Source organism: Erinaceus europaeus, chromosome 4 (genome assembly GCF_950295315.1).
Source record: "Erinaceus europaeus chromosome 4, mEriEur2.1, whole genome shotgun sequence".
In the NCBI taxonomy this organism is placed as follows: domain Eukaryota; kingdom Metazoa; phylum Chordata; class Mammalia; order Eulipotyphla; family Erinaceidae; genus Erinaceus; species Erinaceus europaeus.
Genome location: NC_080165.1, coordinates 30,863,978 through 30,870,307, shown reverse-complemented (window position 1 = coordinate 30,870,307; position 6,330 = coordinate 30,863,978). Strand labels below are relative to the sequence as shown.

Genomic DNA, 6,330 nt, shown 5'->3' with positions numbered 1-6,330 from the left:
AAGGTTAAGGTGTAAAGCTTGCTGGTTTGATGCATTCGTTGTTGTTTCTAGATTGTTGTTTATATAAACAATGCCAGGGTAAATATTCCTATACATTCATCATTGTTCACTTGTACAAATATCTTCCTAGGATAAATTTCTAGAAGAAGAAAAAGCCAACAGCTCTCTGTATTTTCAAGTTAATGCGTACTATGAACTTGCCTGGCAAAAATGGGGAGCCAAACTGCACTGCCCTAGCAAAGTATAAAAGTATCTGTTTATCCACATCTCACCAATGGGCATCATCAATTCACAGATTTATTTTTTGTTTTTTCCAATATTATTGTTTAAAAATAATAACATTGTACTGTTGTTTTAACTGCTCTTAGATTTCAGTGAGGTGTCAAATTATTGGGTCATCAAAAAAAGTCATGACATATCTTCTCTATGTAAAAATGTGTCACAACTTTTCCAACAGTACTGTTATTAATGCACATATACTACTAATAGTGAGACCAGCTAACATGCTTTGAGAACCTACAGATACCATGCACTAGTAGCACATTGTAGAATTATTTCTTTAATTCTCACCATAAACCTTCTATATAGGAACTAATACTACCTGTCAAAAAAGGGGGCGGCCTTAAGTTAATTTCATGAGACCATGATCTCATGTAAACAGTGAACTCGGTTAAAGTAAAATCAACCCATCAATTAAGAGCATGGAGATAAAAGAGCTTTCCCTAAATTAAAAAAAAAAAAAAAAAAACACCAGTGAACTCAGGGCTGAGCCCTAGTAAATCTGCCACTCGGTGACTTGTAGTAAGTTTCCTTTTATTTCCACAAACAAGTATGATAATTCTACATCTCTTCTGTGTATATTTTCATATATGCATGTTTAAAATCTTTATAATCTTGACCCACTTCTCAGTTGGAATGTTCAACTTTCTCTTATTAGTTAGCAATTATTCTTTGTATGTTAAGAGCATTTAACTCTGCCCCTTTTTTACTAGCAACGTTTTCCCCTATGAAATGTACTGAGACTTAATGTGCAGTTTTTTGCATCTGTTCACAGTTAATATAAGTACTTGGATAATGACTGTACTTGGATAAAGTCTGATATAGTATTTGCATGGCATAAATGTGCACAGGTTAACACAGGTTGACTGATGGTATTAGATTTTACCCAGTTATGGACAGCAGGGGCTTAGATAATAGAACACATGAGATTGGGAGGTAAGGAAGAAATTAAAGAGAAAAAAGTCAGACTGAGTCATAATTAGTGATACACATTTCAACAAGTCTGTGAGGTCATGTTTCAGGACTTTTTCTGCCACCCCTCAATTATTATTTTTATTATTATTTATTATTATTATTTGCTATGGTTTAGAGATCTAAAATCTCCCATTCCCAAACCTAAAGCACCCTTTATCAAAACAAAGACTATGATATGGTGAATAATCATCTCCTATATCTTGGGGAATGTAGAAAAGAAAGAAACGAGAGTCAGAGGACTCTGGTGGGGGCCCATTGTTACTGATTTGCTATTTGACCAAAATCAGCTTGTTTCATCTTCTTAGCTTCTGTTTCCCTATTAGCAAAATGATAATAATGACACCTATGCCTTCAAAAAGTCTGGAAATCACTCATTGAAGTTCTTAAAGATCCTGCACACAGGGCCAAGTAGTGGCACACCTGGCTGAATGCATACATAACAGTGTACAAAATCAGGGTTCAAGACTCCCAGTCCCTATCTACAGGGGAGAAGCTTCAAGTGGTGAAGCAGTGCTATAGGTCTCTCCCTTTCCCTCTCCCTCCCTCCCTCCCTCCCACCTTTTCTCTCTATCTATATTACATATATCCTGCACACACTAAAGAAAGCCATTATGGTCTTCCTTTCCTGTCTAGGCCGGACAGAATGGCTCCCACAAAGAATGGCAGGGAGAAGAAGGGCCGCTCCACCATCAACCAGGTGGTGATGCGGGAGTACACCAACATGCACAAGTGCATCCACCACATAGGCTTCAAGAAACGTGCTCCTCGGGCACTCAGTGAGATCCGGAAATTTGCCACGAAGGAAATGGGCACTCCAGTTGTGCTCATTGACACCAGGCTCAACAAAGCTGTCTGGGCCAAAGGAATAAGGAATGTCCCCTACCGCATCCTGGTATGATTGTCCAGAAAACGCAATGCAGTTGAAGATTCACCAAACAAGCTGTGTACATTGGTTACCTATGTACTTGTCACCATTTCAAAAATCTACAGACAGTCAATGTGGATGAGAACTAAATATTAATTGTCAAATAAAATTACAAAACAAAAAAAGAAAGAAAAGAAAGGAAGGAGGAAGGAAGAAAGGAAGAAAGGAAGGAAGGAAGGAAGGAAGGAAGGAAGGAAGGAAGAAAGAAAGAAAGAAAGAAAGAAAGAAAGAAAGAAAGAAAGAAAGAAAGAAAGAAAGAAAGTCATTATGGATGCTCATAGGAGGAATACAAAAGTTTGCTATGATTCGATTGCCACAGAAAACTAGAACTTCAGTTTGTGTGTCTTCAAAGTTGTCTCACAAGTTAAACAGCAAGATAGCTAACAACCTAATGACATTACTCCAGTTCCTTTCTTCCCTTCTGGGCGGCAGCTAAAATGCTTCCCTATTTCCCAGTCATTTGCTTTATGGTTATTTCCAAATTATCACATGGTCCTAAAAGTTCTTACCCGTGCTTTCTGGTTATATAGGAAATGAGTTATCAGATTTGAAATAACACCGGCATTCATTCAGATAGAATTTTCAAATACGCTGAATCTTGCATATGTGGCTAGGTTCTTGGGCATGACTACTTTAAGCAAAACAGAATCTAACAATCCCGGGTCCTTGGTGAAGTAGCTTTTTCCTACATTGGCCAGGATTGTGTTTTCTCACCCATGATGTTGAATGTAACATTGAACAAAACATTATATATCAAAACTCCTTGGAAAATTGATAGTAAAGGCAGCCCTCTTGATTTATTATAAGGAGTGAAAGAATACCTTCATTTTCTGGTAACTACACAGTATTTCCCAGTCCTCGCAATCACCCATCACACCTCTCCAGTGGCTTCAGGCTATGTTTCTTACAATAATAATATTCCTTTGCAAGGCCTTTCAGGTTGAAAGAAAATGGACTTCCCATGTCTTGAGCCCTATGATGAGCTCTTTAGATGCCCTCCTCATTCTTTTAATAATCCAACAAGATTTGTGTTGCTTTCTGTTAGGAAGGACATTCAGAATACTGGCAAGTCCCCCAAAGCCTAGAACTCAACAAGCATCAAAGTGCAATTTAATCCCAGGTGTGTCTGCCTATGCCTGTCCTCTAAATCCATCCTCCCTAAACCCTTGAACTTTAAAAAATGCTTTTACACCTATCTCCTGGATCTTCCTTAAAACTCAACTAAGTAGCATAGCTTCTGCTGTCTCTATCTTCTATGAGACTGGGAAAAAAAAAACTGCAAAGTGTGTCCCAATTTTCAACAAGGTGGAAATGAGACTCTAGGCACAGACTTAAGAGTCCATCAAGCAACAGGCTCTGAGAAGTATCAACCTGAAAGTTTACTGCCCAGTAAGAAATCCTCTGTTGAAAGAAGAAAATAATGTTACATTTCAGTAAGATCTAAATATATGTTGACCCACTCATTGGGCAAACTTGAAATCAGAGACACCAAACACTCCAACCCTCCTCACCTAAGAGTCCACTTCTGTTTCAACAAGCAGACACTACTGCACAAAAGGGTTCCAGTCAGTCCATCCCTCAAACCCCAGATCATGTTCAGTTTTGTTCACCTGTGAAAGTTCATCAACACAACCATCCCCTGAGGGCCACATAATTAGAGGTAAAAAACAAATACAGCTTCTAAGGAGGAAGTTCAGAGATGCAGCCAAAACAAATGTTACTGAGTTGAAGGATTAGGAAAAACTACAAGAACAGTTGGCACAATCTAGTGTGCACGTGCGCACATGCGCACTTGCACACACACACACACACACACACACACACACGCACGCACACACATCATCATCATCATCATCATCATCATCATCCCAAGGACATGAGATATCAAGGACAGCGCCTCTGCAAGAGAAGGCACAGTATGTCCAGCTTCTGCCATTTTAAACTACCTTCAGAGAGGTATTCAGAGATTTATTCAGTCTTTGGAGCATTCACAATGAGACATTTTGAACTCACAAGACCCTTTGGGATAATTCCTTTCAATCGCTGTATTTAAGCATTGAGAGGGTTAAGTGACTTAATCAAAGGTATCTGGCTGGCCAATGGCAGAGAAATGGCTAGAAGTTAGGTGGTAGAGCTTCAACAACATATATATATATATATATAATTTTTATTTAACCAGAGCACTGCTTAGCTCTGCTTATGGTGGTGCTGGGAATTGAACTTGGGACCTTTGCTGCTTCAGGCACAAAAGTCTTCTTGCATAGTTATGATACTATCTCCCCAGCTTTCATATACATTTTAAGAATTCAGGGATGTTTCTTCTAACTGTCCTTCCTCTGCACATAAGTAATGTATGTATCCATATCACTCATGTGCCTACATTAGTAATTGTTCATATGTGTGTACACAAGCTATATGCACACACAGATATTTCATCAGTCAAAATCTCCAACTTCATAAACCATATCCTTATCAAGCACTTCCAAATATTAATGCAGGACTGATAACACAGCATAGCTGACTATAAACCTTACCCAGAAAACTACTTCCCAGGATGAACATTGTGCCATATATATATATATATATATATATATATATATATATATATATATATATATAATTTTTACTTATAAAATGGAAATACCAACAAGACCATAGGGTAAGAGGGGTACCATTCCACACAATTCCCACCACCAGAACTCCATATCCCATCCCTTCCCTTGATAGCTTTCCTATTCTTTATCCCTCTGGGAGTATTGAACCCAGGGTCATTATGGGGTGAAGAAGGTGGAAGGTCTGGATTCTGTAATTGCTTCCCCACTGAACATGGGCATTGTCAGGTCGATCCATACTCCCAGCCTGTCTCTCTTTCCCTTGTGGGGAAGGGGTCTGGGGAAGCAGGGCTCCAGGACACATTGGTGCAGCCATCTGCCCAGGGAAGTCAGATTGATATCATGGTTGCATCTGGAACCTGGTGGCTGAAAAAGAGTTAAGATATAAAGCAGGGGAGTTGGGCTGTAGTGCAGCGGGTTAAGCGCAGGTGGCGCAAAGCACAAGGACCGGCATAAGGATCCCGGTTCGAACCCCGGCTCCCCACCTGCAGGGGAGTCGCTTCACAAGCGGTGAAGCAGGTCTGCAGGTGTCTGTCTTTCTCTCCTCCTCTCTGTCTTCCCCTCCTCTCTCCATTTCTCTCTGTCCTATCCAACAACGACAACAACAATAATAACTACAACAATAAAACAACAAGGGCAACAAAAGGGAATAAATCAATAAAATAAATATTTTTAAAAAAGATATAAAGCAGGACAAATTTGTTCTGCTTTATATCTTAAAATTGTGTCTTTTACCGTTAGCTTGATGACCACCTATTGTTCAACTGACATTCAGGTCAACAACTACATTCAACTATAGGGCTATTATAGGGCTGCATGTAATAAGGTTCACATGGTGCCTGGCACAAGGCAGAGCCCCAGCTGCTTTCCTTCCAGGGACAATGTGAAGTGGGAAAACTTAGCGTAAAAGAGCAGCAGCTTTGTGATCATATAACTAGAGACCCAGACCCCTTCACCACTCTATCTGCTCTTGACTTTGGGGACCTCGCCTCCTCTCACTCAGCTGAGGAATCCTCACATACACAAGCAATTTCAAAGGTATAAATGAGATGATGCATGTTTGCTGCCTGACTCAGTGCCCGTGAACAGTAAGTGCTAGATAAACAACAAGACAACCCGGCTTGCAATTTGCATGTGGTAGAAAAGCACTGGCCTGCCTCTTCCTTTCCCAAAACTGTGTCTACAGTTTCCTGCCAGAAGGTGGGTCCTGTAATCCCTTGGCATCAATGTGTGGGGTGTGGCATGAGATCCACACACAGCTTACTTCTGGAAAAAGGAAATTTCCCCAAGCTTTTTCAAAAGTTTCCTAATCAGGAAGTTTTTGACTAGTACTTCTGAACTCATGTGGGTCCTTTCCTGGTAGACACTTCACCACTGATCTTTATAATATTCATTTCTATGTGTTGCTAAATTGCTTTCTAAGCATTCTAAAGTAATATCATATGACTTCGCTTTTCCCAATTAGGTCATAATAACCCAGTGGATAATAATTACCTCACATCAGCAAAGAGAACATTTTGGCCCAGTAGAAATCCAAGG

General features: G+C 39.8%; 1 pseudogene; it reads left to right on the top strand.

Moving 5' to 3' along the window:
• Window positions 1-1,897: 1,897 nt before the first annotated feature.
• On the top strand, window positions 1,898-2,268 carry LOC103120873 (large ribosomal subunit protein eL31-like; annotated as a pseudogene).
• Window positions 2,269-6,330: the final 4,062 nt, after the last annotated feature.